The sequence below is a fragment of the Pteronotus mesoamericanus genome, unplaced genomic scaffold (genome assembly GCF_021234165.1).
Source record: "Pteronotus mesoamericanus isolate MK-2021 breed Mesoamerican mustached bat unplaced genomic scaffold, CSHL_Meso_final scaffold_21, whole genome shotgun sequence".
In the NCBI taxonomy this organism is placed as follows: domain Eukaryota; kingdom Metazoa; phylum Chordata; class Mammalia; order Chiroptera; family Mormoopidae; genus Pteronotus; species Pteronotus mesoamericanus.
This window is the reverse complement of record NW_026555310.1, coordinates 2,616,071-2,631,631: the sequence shown is the minus strand read 5'-3', so window position 1 is coordinate 2,631,631 and position 15,561 is coordinate 2,616,071. Positions and strand designations below refer to the sequence as shown.

General features: G+C 46.3%; 1 pseudogene; it reads right to left on the bottom strand.

The window, feature by feature from the left end:
• Positions 1–1,775: 1,775 nt before the first annotated feature.
• LOC129085088 (keratin, type II cytoskeletal 3-like) lies at positions 1,776–8,605 on the bottom strand (annotated as a pseudogene).
• Between the last annotated feature and the right edge of the window lie 6,956 nt (positions 8,606–15,561).

The window sequence follows — 15,561 nt, the reverse complement described above, 5'->3', positions numbered from 1 at the left end:
ATTCAGCCTTGGCCTAAGGTGGAAGTATTGCTTCCCTGGCCTGGCCTGGCTAAGCATGTCTACTCCATTGCCTGTGTGTCTTGTGGGTCTCCAGGTAACCAGTCATGCCAGGAGTATAGCAGCACAGCCTCAGCAGCAGTGCGAGAAAGTGAAAGGAGCTACAGATTTGGATACTTGGGTGCACCACAGGCTCATACCCTCAGATGCTCTAAGACCCTAAGTAAGCCACTCCACCTTTGGGAGCCTCAGTCTTCTTGTTTGCAAATGAAGTTGCTGGCTTCCTTGTGCCTGAGTCCCTTCCAGCCATGAACTTGCAGGCAGCATTGTGCAGGCAGCATTCCGACATCTAACACTGTCTCAGAGCTTCCTGGTGCAGGGCAAATGCCAAGAGTTTCCAAGCCTGGGGCCCGAGAGCTTGCAGACAGTGCTCAGGTGCAGGACGTTTTCTGAGGTGGTTAATAGTTGTTCACCAGGAAGTGGGCAGGGGAGGCCTCTTTGGAATATGCTGGGTTAAATGTAGGTAACAGGTAGTCTTTGCTACAAGACTTCTCAGAACCTCTAAAATGGGCTCCAAAGAGGGAAGAATTAGTGGACAGGGTCCCTTCCTTCCAGTGCCCCCCCAACAGACTGGGGTAACATGGGTCATATTTCGAGGTAGGTGACTCTAAGGAAATCCTTGCAGCTCTGGGGTTCTAGCAACTCACACTTAACCAGATACACTTTGATTAGGGAAAGCTTTCAGGATGTCAGCTGGAATGAGGACAACACCAAGGAAAGAAACCCTCTGTTCCCAATTCCCTCAGTTACTCAAAGTCCTCTTAGGTTCCCCCAATGAGAGAAAGCGAGGAAGAGATGTATGTTTGCATGGTTCAGCCTTCTGCCTAGAACTGTGAGGCTACACAGCCTTCTGGAGCATGCCCCTGACCTTCCCTTGGTGCTCAAACAATAAATGAACACCCAGAACCTTCCCATTTAGATCCCATACAATGGACAAAAGGGACTAACTGCTTTGGTTTGGAGGAACCATAGTCCAGCTGTTCTGAGCGCCCACAGCCCACCCTGGGAGAAGATGAGAGATGTCAGTCCAGGAGGGAGAAAGGGGACCAGAGAGGACTCAGAGGCCTGATGTGAAACACAATGTACTTTATTGGTGACAAAACAAATGGGTAGAGGGGCCAGTGCCTCACACACATCAGGACTGTGGTGACCATTCTACCCAGGAGGGGAACACAAGGGTGACAGAAGGTGGTGGCTGCAGCCACCCCTGAACAATCACAAACACAGGCTGGAGCCAGAGAGAGCCTGAAATTCTCGTGGCTGTGTTTGGCCAGGGATCTTGATGGAGGAGCAAGAGGCCTGGGTCTTCTAGCCCGGAAGAGCAGCCCGACGGGGAGCGGGGTTGGGTGAGGAGCTGCGCTGAGGGTGTTGCTGATGTCTGTCGAAGGGAGAAGCAGATGGGAACTGGAAGCGCTGGGGTGGTGAAGGTGCCCTTGCACGTTATTTATCTGAAGCAGTGCTGGAAGGACTGGGAAAACTTGATGCTGTCGCCCCAGATGCTGCCTGAACTGAAACCTCCGCCCCTGGCCCCACAGCTAGCCCTGGAGCCAGAGCCCAGGCTGCTGCCACCTTGGAAGCCACTGCCTCCCCTAAATCCACTGCTGCCTCCAAAGTCACTGCCTCTGCTGAATCCACTGACTGCTCCCCCTGCCACACTGAAGCTACAGCCAAAACCGCCTCCATGACCGCCTGCCGAGGCTGAGGTCCTGTTGCTGCTGCTAACCATGGCTGTAAGGAAGAGGAGAGTACAGGGATCAGGGATCCAGCACCCAGCACCCAGCACCCAGGACACTGTATGATTCAATATAATTAATGATCTGCTGGGCCCAGGATGACTGAGAGGCCTTCAAGGAGGCTTTGTACCTGATGACCATCATGCATTCTAATGTCAGAAGGTATTCAGCTCTATAGTGTTAAAACATCATGAATTGTCCAGTGGTTCCTACTATGTATGGTCAACTCTTGATGAAACCCTTAGAGATGAATCAGAATTTCTCCTCCCATTAACAGGCTTCCTATTAAATATTCCCCATGCTATAGACTTATTAATAGTGCCTGAACCCAGAAAAATAACAAAATCTTATCTGCTGCTCCTTCCACCACCTTCAATTTTATAGAAATATTTGTTTAATTAGTTGCTACTGCCATGTATTACTACAGATATTTCAGAATCAGTTCTCATTGTCTTGGTTACCTTGGGTGCATGCAGATGCTGACAGCATTCCGGCATTCCCCTGACAGCCTGTATGAGAAAGCAAGAGAAATCTCCATCACAAAGCAAATTTCCAAAAAGTCCAGAAATGAACGTGATGAATAACAATCAGAACTGAATTCAGAAGCCTGGTAGATCAGTCCCCCTTTTTTACCCTTCTGTGGGCCACAGTAAACAGTCCCTGTACCCACTAGTTACATGTGCTTTGACTAACTATGGAGAGAGTGGGCTAATAAAGACAAGTGCTTCTCTGTAAGTCCTGTGGAAGGTGGGGGGCCCTCTCCCTACACAGCAGGTCTCCATCCCCATATACTTGGTCACTCATCTAGCCCTCAGCATGTGACTTGGGTCACAGGAGACTAGGAGTTGGAATTGGAGACCCACCTGCAATCCTCGCCCTCCAGCAGCTGGCAGTAGGTGGCGATCTCCACATCCAGGGCCAGCTTGACGGTCATCAGCTCCTGGTGGTCATGCAGCAACTGAGCCAGGTCATTCTTGACCTTCTGTAGAGTGGCGTGCACCTCTTGCAGCTTGGCATTGGCATCCTTGAGAGCCATCTCCCCATACTGCTCAGCTTCTGCAGTTGCTATCTAAAGGTTGGCATTCTCGGGGAGGAGGAAGAAGGAGAAGGGATGTGCCCAGTAGGAGAGTCTTAGGTGCTCTGAATCTTAGAATACATCACCCTCGAGCAAGCTTCTTAAAGGCAGGCAACAGCATCTTTCCCTTAGCACTTCTCTCTCATCTTCCTCAATGGTGATGTTTCTCCTGTGGATTACCAGCCATCTAGACTGGCTTGTTTTTTGAACTCCCTGGAAGCCAGTGCTGCCTGAGATGACCCCAGAAGCCCGTTTCAGACTGTGGCTCCTAAGATCCTAACCCCCACCCCTCACTGACCAGCCCAGGCACCAGCATTCATTACCATCCCACCTGCTTCTTGATGCTCTCAATCTTGGACCCAAGTCTCTGGATCATCCTGTTGAGCTCCACAATCTTGCTCTTGGTGCTCATCAGGTCATCCCCATGTCTACCGACCATGTAGCTCTCCCACCTGGAGGACAGAAGGGAAGGGGAGGTGTACATGCAGCTTTGCCTGACTTGTTTCTCTATCCCTAACAATGCCCATCCAACCCTGGGGTGCTTAGTAAGCATTTATTAAAATGATATTGAGACATGTTTCAACAGAGACACCTCTGAGGCAGCAGAAAAAAGAATATCTGGGTTATCATGGTAGAAGATTCTTCCGCTCTGCAGTCCCTGAGCAGGCTAGAGTCAGCCCCATGTGTCATGGCAGCAGACAGTGGAACCACATCCCCCCAAGGGCAGCACTTTCTATAATTGAACAACCAACCATTAAAGGGATGTCTTCAGAAAGTAGAACCAAGAGGGTCTCACCCAGTGACATTGGGCACTCATCATCCAGCAGTCCCACAGGTTTCAGGCTCCCTGAGAGATACCTATCTCCCACCTTGGTCTGGTATAGGGCCTCAGCCTCAGCCTTGCTCTTCTGGGTGATCTCCTCCTACTGGGCATGGACCTCAGCAATGATGCTGTCCAGGTCCAGGCAGTGGTTGTTGTCCATGGACAGCACCATGGATGTGTCATTGATGTGGCTCTGCATCTGGGACAGCTCCTGCCAACACATTTGTGTGTAGATGTGTGTAGAGGTCTTGGGGCCTCTACAACAAGCACCCAGAGGCCCAGAGAGACTCTTGATCAACAGTCACATTCACTGACTCAGTGATAAATGTGCATCAGCCCCACCATGTCCCCCAGCCCCTCAGAGAACCAGTGTATCTGCAGCCCATCCTGTGGAGCCCCAACAAGGGGTCTTACTTTAGGTTGAGTCTTTCTAGGCCTTAATGCTAAATGCCCCAGCCTCAAATCTGAAAACATCTCACCCTCCCTCTCTCTCTCTCTCTCGGTAGGAAACATCTTCACTATATCATAGAGGGTTGTCAGGAAGTTGATCTCATCCATTAAGGTGTCCAACTTGGCCTGAAGCTCCACCTTGTTCATGTAGGCTGCATCCACATCTTAAGAAAGACATAAGCATGAAGGCCTTATTCTCCCAAAGACCAAACAACATACTATGGCTGCAGCAAAAAAGTCGGGAAGACCAGGGCTGGTGACTGATCAGTCCTTTTCCCAGGCTGGTCTCCACATGAAGAAGTAATTCACATCTCATTGGGGTGGTTTAAGTTCAACCCCACTCAAAAACTAAAAGCAAATGAACTGACTTATTGAGGGATCTTTCCAGACTAAGATGCACCTGACTTCTGTTTTGGCTCTAACTGCCTGAACTTGGTGGTTCTTTGGCAGTGGAGTAAGGAGATTCCCTTCAACTCAGCCAGAAATGTGTGCGGCAAGCCCCAGGAACCTCACACACAGCCCTTTCCTTCTTCAGGTTCACAAATTCATTCTCAGCAACTGTACACTTATTGATTTCACCCTCATATCTGTAATAGTTAAAAAGAAATGGCTGAGGTTGGGTTTTGTGGAAGTCATAAACACCACTATGCTCTGAAACCCTGAAAGGTCATCTCTTCCAGCCCTCTGTCCCTCTCCCAACCCACTCAGGTGAACACATTCTTTTTACTATCTCCCTATTAGGAGGGCCAATCATTCCAGTTTGTCCAGGTGGACTGTCTTAGCTTTAACACTGAAAGTTCCTTGTCCTGGGCAAACTGAGATGGTTGGTCAACACACCATGGGTTGTCCCAGCTTGAAGTTGTCCTTCAGATCCTAGAACCAGGATCTTCCCCAACTTGGCTTCAAAAGAAGTGTTTCCTCAGCTCTACATTCCTCCTGCTTGCCACTATTTTATTTATAAAGGACTATCCTTGAGAAAGGAAGGTGAAGGGGAACCTAGTAAACCAGGTTATCCTCTATGAAGATAAGGAGAGAAAACTAGGCTAAGTGACACCACTGCCTAGCAGGCAGGAAGACTGCAGTAATGGCTGGGACTGTGAGACAGGGTGGCCCATGGCATCTACTCACTCCTGTCCCTGTCACTTGTTCTTGAAGTCCTCCACTTGGTCCTGCATGTTCCTCAGCTCTGAATCCAAGAGACCTCCCTCTCCCAGGATGTTGTCCAGGTAGCTTCTCTGGGAGTTGATATAGTTCTCAAAAAAGGGCTCAAAGTTGTTGGTCCCTGAGATGGAATTTGGGCCCTGCTGTTGGAGCAGGTTCCACTTGGTCTTCAGGACCTTGTTCTGTTGCTCCAGGAACTGCACCTGCAATACATTAAGGAAAACAAGATCAAGCAACACTTGTAGCAGAGGATCCAAGGGGCCTTGGCTCAGGTAGGACAGTGGTCTGTCTGTCCCCCATACCCCAGCAAAAAAACCTACAAAGGCTGTAAAGATAGAATTTTACTGTAGCTTAGATATAGCCAGACAGTCCCATTAGTCAGACTACTAAGAGCGCAGCAAGGTTTGGGAAGTAACGAAAGGAAGAGAGATGACCAGAGAAACTGAAAAGAGCCCCTGCCTGGACACAGAAATAAAGATGACCCTTCAGTGCTCCCAGGGATTTAATGACTCTATCATAACTTCCAAAAATACAGTATACTCTTCAAAAATGTATTTAAACCTTAAACCTCGCAGTGTTGTTTCCATCTAAGGCTCACTGACACTCCAGTCCTTCAAAGGCTGTGAGTCCCTAGGAACTGATATTAATTGAAACGCCATGATCATCATGACAGAAGAGAGACAGGCAGTGTGAACTCTCCTCATCTGGAAGTCACTGACCGCCTCTGTCCTTCAGACCAGGTTGATTAGGGATACAGCTGAGGTTGCCTGCTCTCCCGCAGCCCTTGGGACTAAGGTTCCATGTAAGCCCCTTTTACCCTTCCTCTAGGGCATCCCCCTCCTTAGCCTGGCACAGAGACATGTAGGAAACAGGCCTCCTGGAAAGCCTTGGAGGGCAGCTTATGTTTGAAAAGCCCCCAGTTCCTTGTGAGACTCCTCCCTGCCAGTGGTTGTGGCCTTTGCCATGCACTGCCAGCTCTGCAAGCCCAGGCCTAGCTAAGGCAACAGGCCGGAGACTTGAACAGAGTCAGACAAGCAGGGACTTGGTTATGTCTTGGTCCAACTAGAGTACCACTGCCTTTCCTACTCTCATGCTCATGTGGATACTCTTATTGGCCCTGAACATCTTCACAGACCCTGAAATGCTGCCTCACCCCCAACCCCCTCAGCCTGACCCATCCAGAATTGATCCTAAGCACTGTGTCTAAATGTCGAGCTCAAAGTTCCCAGTCTGGAAATGAGAGCACAGTCGGACCTTCATCACCTTGTCGATAAAGGAGGCGAATTTGTTGTTGAGGGTCTTGATCTGCTCCCACTGCTGGGCTTTGACTTGCCCGATCTGAGGGTCAGTCTCCACACTGAGGGGCTCTGGTTGACTGTCACTCCTGGATTCCCCCAGAGAAGCCACCAGGGCCAAAACCACCAAGCCCACCTAAGCCACTGGGCCCACCAAAGCCACCAGGCCCACCAAAGCAACCAGCCCCTCCAAAACCACCTCCCATTCCTCTCCCACCACCAAAGCCACCTCCAAAGCCATTGACACAGCTGCTTCATCCTCCTCCAAAGCCAGCAGTCGGGGAACCACCAGCCACACTGGTGGAGATGTTCTTGTTGCCACCCAGGTTGTAGAGACTGCAACTGCCAAAGCTACCTGCCACACTCCGGAACACACAGGCTCCCCACAGGCTCCCCACTGGTTCCCCCAGAGTGAGCCACACAGCTCATCCTGCTGCTGCCAGAGATCACGGCAGAGTGGCTGGAGACCCTGGCTCCCGCCACTGAAGGATTTCTTGCAGACTTGTCTCTTCATGATGAGAGAGCTTGGTGAAGGAAGAGTGCAAGAGTGAAGCAAGGAAACCTAGAGTCAGAGGAAGTGGGAAGGAAACTGCAGATCTCTGCATAATAAATCCTTTTATAAACATCTAGGAGGTTGCTGGGCTGAAATGAAGAAGAGATAATTAATCCCAAATAGTCATGGGTTGGGTTTGCCTCCAAGGCAATAAGTTTATTCAGGCTGCTGAACACTCCTTAAAAATAACCTGAAATGGTAAAAGTGCTAAGGTGGCAAGCTTACCCAGCAGGGGGCAGTACCTGACGTTGCCTATGCTTGCACACGGCCACCTCCTAGCTTTGTCTCACAGGACCCAGAAGGCATGTTCATCCACTTCAGGTGCCCTCGGCCCTACCAGCACTGGGCTGAGCTCTGGAAAGGATGGTGTAGAAGGTGGGTTGGGGAGGCTATGTTTGTCTGAGTGGTAGACATTGAAGCCCAGCCAAGGACTCAAGGAAAATATCTCAACAGAGTGGGTGATTCATTCACTTCACGATTAGCACATGGTCATTGAGAACCCACTGTGTGCCCAGCTCTGTGCCAGATTTGGTAATGAATTGGTGACCTTTCTTCCTCCCTTCCTGGAAACAAAGCCCAGAACGATCACAAATCTGCCTTCTGGTTCCCCCTCTATTCCAACCTATAGTTCATGAGGCAGTGGCATTTGCCTTTTAAGAAAAAAGGCAGGTAACACCTGTGTGCTTTGATGAAACATTAGCAAAATTCAACAGCAAAATGTTTACTTGTTTGTTTGCTCATTGTTTTGAAAACTTCGTAGAGGAACTATACACTATCCACATCTTGGAATATCTCTAAGGCTTCCATTCTTTCTCCCCCCATTTTTGGCACTTCTTGGTTTCAATCCAAGTTCCAGGAAACTGGAAATCCAAACATCAGTTCTACCACCACTTCGACAAATTTCTCAGATGGCCTAAGTCATACCAGGGTCTGGGGATTCAATCATGAATAAGACATGCAGGTCCCCTATGGGACAGACTGTTCTCTGGTGGAAGGACCATGCTCGTGGGAGGTCTGTGGTCTTGTCCTCCAGACCAGTCCACCAGCCTCAGGAGGCCAGATCTGGCAGAGCCGGCAGCACTACCATAGCTGTCTGATTCCAAAAGCCTAAGAATCTGCCAGCCTGTCGTTTTTCAAGGGCTTAGAGGCTGGGCTTGGCTTGAACAAGAGGAAAACCTTCCTGCACAGCTGTGGTGCCTGCCAAAGGTACCCTCTTATCTCTTCAGGACAGGTCTTTTTTCATTCTGTCTCCTGCACTTTAAGGGAGTGGCCTGCGTGGCCTTAGCAGGAGTGTCCTCAGAGTGGGTAGAAAGGAGGAGAGAACAGGGAATTTTGCAATACTCACTGGGGAAAGCTGGAGATAGCCCAAGTGCAGAGGAAATGCAGTGCTCTTCAATGGCCTGGTTCACCCACCTTGTCCTTCTCTTCCCCATTTGTTACCCCCAGGTTATGCGACATGCTAGCCCCTTCCCAGAATAAAGCTGTAAACTTTCCAGGAGGTCTTGTTATATACTGTTCCCTTCATTCTTAGCACCTTTGCCAATAATGGATGCTTTGTCAATAATAGATGTTCATAAAGGTTGGTTGAATGAATCAATCAATTGATGAACTAATGAATGAATTGCATCTTTATATTGGATTACAACCAACTAAAACTGGTCAAAAGCTTGTTCAAATCCCATTACACCTGGTAGCCCAAGCTAACTGAGATCATTTTAACATGACGAATCCAGACCTCTCACATTCGGTGTTTAGATTTAAGAAAAGATACATGCAAAATGAGTGTCACCTCCTCCCCAGTGGAAAAAAAAATGTGGTAGAATTACAATACCAAAAATCATTCAATCACAGAATCAACTTGAAGTTGATGGGGCACCCAAGGTCACATAATCTGCCCCCTGCCCAGTCCTGGGGTTCCCCCTCTAGCATATCTGACTTACAGCGCTGATCTTCCACAGCTGCTGCCCAAGCCTTGATGGCATGTGAAATTAGCCCAAGCCCTAGAGGGTGGCCACACACAGATAGCCTCCTTGTCTTTGCTCTCTCAAAGGAACCAGAGTTTAAAGAATAAGCAAAACACAGAGCTGGACTGACCCCACCCCATGACTAACCACGGCTGTTTAAATATTCTGTGCATCAGCATCGTTAACCATTGAAGATGATCCATCGTCTCTGTCCCTCTGGATCTCACAGGAATATAGCTAGGTGAATGAAATCTCTGTCAGGTGTTTGAATAAACATCACAAAAATTAAGCTATCTTTTTCCATTAATATTTAAGAGTATGCACTTTAGAGCCAAACATCTTGTTAAATTATTTTTTAATTGAGGTATAATTGACATGCATCATATTAGTTTTGGGTGTACATAAACCAAGTTTTTAAAACTCAGCTTTGTCACCACATGTCCTCAGTTTCCTTATCTATAAAATTAAGTAACTTTGATACCTCTTTCATAGAGTCATTGTCATGCCTAGATAGGATCTAGCACACTGTAAGTGTTTAATCAGTGTTCACTATTATTTTTAACTATTTTTGTTTGCAAGCTATACAGAGAATTTCAACTTTCATACATGTCAAAAGAATCCATCCAATAAAATGATGCTTCTATTTGCAAATTAGCCAGTGAGGCCCACAGGGAATGTGAACACAGCTTGGGTTTAGGTAGATAGAAATCACATGGACTCCACAAGTTGGGATGAGGGGAAACAGGCCTCAGCTTCCAGCCCAACAAAGATAAATCAGTGAACAAATATGAGGAGTGTTTACTGAGCAGAGACTCTCTCAGTTGCCACATAATAGAAAGAATGTTTTACAAACAGCTGGCAATCTAGACAAACCAAACAATATAAGATTGTGTGAAACTAAGTGCTATGTTGCAGGTACTGTGGGATAATCAAAAAAGCAATGAAAAAGTGGAATCCTATGGGAAGGCTTCATGAAGAGACATAAGCTCAAACTTTTAAGGAGGGCAGGTTTGGATAGACGGGAGGAAAACGCATTGCAGCCCAGGTGGTCATGAGCCAAGGCTCAGCACTGAAAACAAGCACAGTTGGATTTAGGAAGGGAAGACTGTAGGAGACTTTTGTCTCTTGTGGCTACACATCTTTTATATATACTTTATTGATTAGGCAATTACAGTTGTCCCAATTTTCCCCCTTTGCCCCCATCCATCTGGTACCCCACATTCCCTCCGGCACCCCACCTTAATTCATATCCATAGGTCATACGTATAAGTTTTTTGACTACTCCATCTCCTATTCTGTTCTTAACATCCCCCTGTTTATTCTGTAACTACCAATTTGTACTTCTTTTTCCCCATTCTCCCTTTTCCCCCTCCCAGCTGATAACTTTCCAAATGATCTCTATATGACTGTTCCTGTTCTGGTTATTATGCTTAGTTTGTTTGTTTTTTTAACTCAGTTGCTGATAGTTGTGAATTTGTTGCCATTTTAATGTTGATAGTTTTGATCCTATTTTTCTTAAATAAATCACTTTAATATTTCCTGTAATAATGGTTTAGTGATGATGAACTCCTTTAGCTTTACCTTGTCTGGGAAGCACTTTATCTGCCCTTCCACTCCAAATGATAGCTTTTCTGGATCGACTAATCTTGGTCGTAAGTCCTTGCTTTTCATCACTTTGAATACTTCTTGCCAGTCCCTTCTTGACTGCAAAGTTTCTTTTGAGAAATTAGATGATCACTTAGGGAACCCCTTTTATAGGTTACTTTCTGCTTTTCTCTTGCTGCTTTTAAGATTCTCTCTTTATCTCTAAACTTTGACATTTTAATTATGGTGTGTCTTGGTGTGGTCTTCTTTGGGTCCAACTTGTTTGGGACTGTCTGTGCTTCCTGGACTTATATGTCTAGTTCCTTTGCCAGGAAGTTGGGAAGTTTTCTTCCATTATTTTTTCAAATAAGTTTTCTATTTCTTGTTCTTCCTCTTCTCCTTCTGGCATCCCTATGAATCTGATGTTGGCACTTTTGGAGATGTCCCAGAGACTTCTTATACTATCCTCACTTTTTTATGAATTCTTGTTTCTTCACTCTGTTCTGGTTGAATGTTTTCTTTCTTCCTTATGTTTCAAATCATTGATTTGCTTCTCAGCTGCACATGCTCCACTGTTTATTCCCTGTAAACTTTTCTTTATTTCCCTTACTGTAAACTTCATTTCTGCCTGGATCTTTTCTATGCTGTTGAAGTACCCAATGAGTTCCTTGAGCATCCTAATAACCTGTGTTTTGAACCCTCAACTGATAGATTGCTTGTCTCCATTTTATCTAGTTCTTTTTCTGGAGTTTTTTCTGTTCTTTTATTTGGGCCATATTTCTTTGTCTCATTTTGGCAGCTTCCCTGTGTGTGTTTCTATGTACTAGGTAGAGCTGTTTTGACTCCTTGTCTTAGTAGCATAGCCTATCATAGAAAAGGGCACCTATAAGTTGGATGGAGCAGAGTTTTAGGTAATTGCCAGGGCGGGGCAACCCATGTGAACCGGGTTGATGGAGTCTCAGATATGGTGCAGCCACTCTACAGCTCTGCGTGAGAGGGGGCTCAGAGAGGGGACAATGCTGCTGCCTGGCCTCTGGAGTTTTGTCTGGCAGGAAGCTGTCCCCTGGCACTTTCCCAGATGCCAGACACTTAAGTTTCTTCCCATATGCCACTGGTGCCCCTCCAACTACTGCCCCAGTCCTAGAGCCCAGAGGGAGTGAGTCTGTGTAAGTTCTAAGTCTGTTGCAGGTACTTTAAGAGGGGACTCCTGAGAATCCTGCAGCTTCTTCTACCACTCCAGCCCCAACTGAATTCCACAGCCAGAAGACTTATCTTCCTGGCACTGGAACACTGGGCCAGGTGGTCTGGTGTGTGGCCAGGATCCCTCACTCCCAAGCTATCCCTATTGATTTTTATGCACCACACATGGGTGTGGGACTGCCGGTTCCATGTCTCCACATCCCTACCCCTCCTACTTGTCTGGTTGAATGTGATTTTTTAATTCCCTGGTTGTCTGATTTCCATACAGCTCAATTTTCTGACGATTCTGGGTGATAGCTGCTTGTGTTTACCAGCACCTCCATCTTAAATGCAAGTCTCCACACAACATCCTTGAACAACTTTCCTACCATTTGGTCATTTCCCACATTGTGATCCCCACCTTCTTGGGGTAAAATCTAGAAAACATATTCCAGAAGTTGTTCTGCAGATTAAATACAAAAATTTGCTTCTCCCAGTCTCTAGTACACATGGTTTCCAGGAATCCTGACTCCATTTTTTTAATGTACCTCTTAAAAATCATGGTGCCTAATTAAGACAATATTTCGACGTGGTGTAACGTACACCAAAACTAGTAAGAAGACCCTTACCATCTGTGATATGGACCCTGCTTCTTCCAATTCAGACTAAGACTCTATCCCCTTCTTTAACTGTTGGCTCATACCGACCTTGCCTGCAGGGCAAGATATGGGCTTTACCCATGAAAGTTAGGCAGTCCTGGGTTTGAATCCTGGCTCTGCTTCTTACTTGTGTGATATTGGGCAACTTTCCTCATCTGTGAAATGAAAATAATAGATTAATCTTCCATAGCTGTTATGAGAGTTGAATAAATAATGTATGGCAAACACTGAAAATGGTACCTAGATATTGTTAGTACTCGGGAAATTTTTGTCATTTTGTGTCACTGTGGGATTTGCCTCTGTCTTAACATGAGAATAGAGCCTCTTCTGTTGCTCTGGAAAAATCACAGGTTATTTCAATGAATTAATTCTCCTGTGACAACCTGTCTGACGGTGGAGCAAGGGTGTAATGGCCACTATAATAAGAAGACACCTTCAGACCAAAAAACAAAGCAGGCAACTTCATAGACTGCTTTGTAGCAGAATTTATTAAAGGGTGATTTACCTGTGGGAAGATTGGATCCAAGTGGAAAGAAGACCCTGTATTCTGTGCAGGTTATTCTCCACTAACAGACAACTGTCGTAGTCCTTTTTTATGGTATAACTTGGGCACTAATGATTGACAAAGCAAAGGGACAAAAAATGCTATAGCCTCGGGGCCATACCTCCTGGTGGTCTTATGATTGCTTATAATCGATCCTAGTACTAGTTTCATATTTATCTTGGTTATCTTGCCATCCTGACTATTACTAACAAAAATAGTTATAGCTACATTTAAGGAACACAGATAATCATCAGCTAGAAGGCTTTAATATGCTTGCTAAGGACAGTGAGGTTGGTCAAAGGTCACAGCATGAAACTAAAAAATGAAACGAAATCAGACACAAAGATGAAGTTAGTTTTGTTCACATCCAAATCTACATGGCCCAAGCACCCATTTCCTTCATTATATTCTTGATTTAATATCCTGCTTCTTCCATAGATTCAACATGTCCACCTTGATCAGCCTGCCCTGGCTCTCTCTATCCATGCAAGGAATACTTATTGGGCACTTGCTGTTTGCCAGGCTCTGTTCTAGGCATGAGGAGTGCAGTAGGGGACACAACAGATGAAGTCCCTGCTCTCCTAGAGCTAACATACCAGTGGGAGACAGACAACAAAGAAATAAGTCAATGTTATGTCAGGCAGGAAAAGTTGCTATGAAATACATGCAGCAGGAAAGGGAGATAGACATGAGGAGGGGTGCTGTTTCATGGCCGGTGGTCCATGTGGACCCGAGCAGACATCTGAATGCAGTGGAGGAGCAAGGCATGCAAGCATCTGAACAAAGGGTGTCCTGGCAGAGAAAACCACAAGTGCGAAGGCACTGAAGCAGGAGTGTGAAGAGTGTTTGCGGAGCAGTGTGGGACCAGGACAGCTGGAACAGATGAGGAAGGAGGACAGGCATCAGAGATGAGGGCTGAGGCAGCTGGGAGGCAAAGCTCTGAGCTCACACAAGGCCCTGAGACATTGAAAAAGGCTGGTTTTTCACTCTGAGAGGCAAAGGCCTTGAAGGGTTCAGCAAAGGTGAGACACGACCTGACTTTTCAATGGAGACAAAGCCTGTGACCAGCTTCTTAGAAGACACAGGATGCAGAAGTGTCGAGTAAAGTCTTGTTTTCCCAAAAAGAAAGGAAAGGACAGGACATGGTTCAGCATCCTAAGGCTGCATGGTAGAGTCCAACCCACCAAAAAAAGAAAAAAGGGGCCTGATTTTTCTCACACAGCAAGGCTCAATCAGAGTACTGGTTCCCAGACAGTGACCTGAACCCAGGAGCAAAGCCCTTGCATGCTCAGCCAAAACGCAAGTACCCTCACTGAAGTGTCGACCAGAGTGCTGCCTGCAGGGACACTGCATTGCAGGAAGTCCCAGTGTTTATCCCTCTCTGCTTTGCCAGCCTTTTCTAAACAACATCTAGTGGCGCTATCTCCCTTAGCAGAGATAGTCTCTTTCTCTCCTTCTGCATTATGGGATTCACTGAACTTTTATGTAGAAATGCAACTAACTGTCCTGGTTAGGGTGGTTTGGGATCAGGTGAGGTGGTGTGGCATTGGAAACAAGGGTATGGATACTGAGTAAGTTACTGAAATGCTGAGCACCTGTTCAGACACTCTATGATACCTCTTCTTTTCTCTGGCTGAGCTCTGGCACCTCAGCCTCCTGCCTGGCACGCAGCTCCTGAGGGCCCCGGCCAGTGTCCACCAGCCTGTGGCACACAGACAAGGTCAAGGATGCTTTGCTTCTGCTGCCAAGTCTGTATGAACTTTCCTGGCCAGTACTGGAAAGTAGAATGTTGTTTATTTTTATATTTTGTATATTTTGCCATGGTCTGAGAGTGACCCTTCAATAATCAATTTAAAATTGTATATTGAGTAATTTTTAAGTATATTTTATTGATTATGCTGTTACAGTTGTCCCATTTTTCTCTCCCCTTTATCCCTCTCTACCTGCACCCCCACTCCTACCAGCATTCACCCCCCCTTACTTCATGTCCATGGGTCATACATATAAGTTCTTTGACTTCTCCATGTCCTATACTATTCTTAATCTCCTCTTGTCTATTTTGTTCCTACTATTTATGCTGCTTATTCCCTGTACCTTTTCCCTCATTCTCCTCCCTCCCCTCCCCAATGATAACCCTCCATGTGATCTCCATTTCTGTTATTACGTTCCTCTTCCAGTTGTTTGCTTAGTTTGTTTTTGCTGTGAGTTTGCTTTCATTTTCCTGTTCCTAGTTTTAATCTTCTTTTTCTTAGATAAGTGAGTCCCTTTGACACTTCATAATAATGGCTTGGTGATGTTAAACCCCTTTAAATTTACCCTATGGGGGAAGCACTTTATCTGCCCTTCCATTCTAAATCATAGCTTTGCTGGATAGAGCAATCTTGTCTGTAGGTCCTTGCCTTTCATGACTTTGAATACTTCTTTCCAGCCCCTTCTTGCCTGCAAGGTTTCTTTTGAGAAATCAGCTGATAGTCTTGTGGGAAC